The sequence below is a fragment of the Teleopsis dalmanni genome, chromosome 2, assembly GCF_002237135.1.
Source record: "Teleopsis dalmanni isolate 2A chromosome 2, ASM223713v2, whole genome shotgun sequence".
Lineage (NCBI taxonomy): Eukaryota > Metazoa > Arthropoda > Insecta > Diptera > Diopsidae > Teleopsis > Teleopsis dalmanni.
Window position 1 is genome coordinate 245,076,805 of NC_051847.1, and position 1,205 is coordinate 245,078,009.

The following is a 1,205-nucleotide window of genomic DNA, read 5'->3' on the forward strand; positions in this document are numbered from 1 at the left end:
AGGCGGTGAGGATTAGATGACCGCATGAAGACAAGGCAGTCATCGGCGAAGCAGATTTGCTTAACAGGGGCCCGCGGAAGAGGAATGTCTGCTATAAACAGGTTAAAAAGAAGGGGTCCAAGAACCGAGCCCTGAGGGACACCGGCGTCGATGGGGAAATCTCGAGACAGAGAGGAACCGACTCAAACCTGAAAGGTTCTGCTGGACAGAAAATTGTGGACCACACTACAGAGCGCAGGGGAGAAGCCGAACTGGTGAAGCTTTAAAATTAAACCTTCAAACCAGACAGTATCAAAGGCTTTTTCAATGTCAAGACTTAATGCCACAGTGGGCTGCTTATTGAAAAAGCCTATGCATATCTCATATTGGAGATGATGCAGGGCATGAAGAGTGGAGGTTTGGCTTCTGAAGCCAAACTGATAAGAAGGAATAATATTATTCCTTGAGGAGAAGGACTTCAGCTTGCTTGCTATGAAAGTCTCATAGAGCTTACTGACGGAGTTGAGGAGAGAAATGGGACGATAGCTGAAGGGGTCACATTTAGGTTTGCCACTCTTGGCAATGGGACAAACTATGGCCTTCCTCCATGGCTGGGGGAAGTGTTGTACGCATGGTTGAAGAGCATGGCGCACTTTTTGAAAAAGAGTGGTGAGAAACGCCTCATAGCGTAAAAAGACACGCAATCAGTGCCAGATGACTTTTTAGGGGCTTTAAGCCGAAGTATGTTAGTAAGATCAGTGTCTTCAACATTGATGCAGTGAGCGGGAAACTGCGGGGAGAAAGTAACAATGCTTTCATTGAAAGCATCAAAAAGCCCATGCACTACAGAATTTGTAGTGGACATAAAGTGGCGCTCGCCTAGGCCAGCCGTAAGACGGTGATTAGTCACAAAGACTTAACCAAAGACGTTGGCTTTATCGAAGTCATCATATGCTATGGTGTTGCCATAGCGGAGATCAGAAATGGACCTATTTGATCCGCAGATTTGCCTGATCGTGCTGAAGACGTCAGGCCGGCACTGGGTGGCCCGAAGTTTGGCACTAAGGGAATTGAACCTGGCTTGGTTGACCCTCTGGGCAATTATGGTGTCCAGGTTCTTAAGGATAGCTTGGAACGCATGAGCTTGCGTGGATGCAACCTGTCTAAGGCATACATAACTTTATTCATAGCCTTTTATCTTAACATATTTTATAAAAGTAACCAAT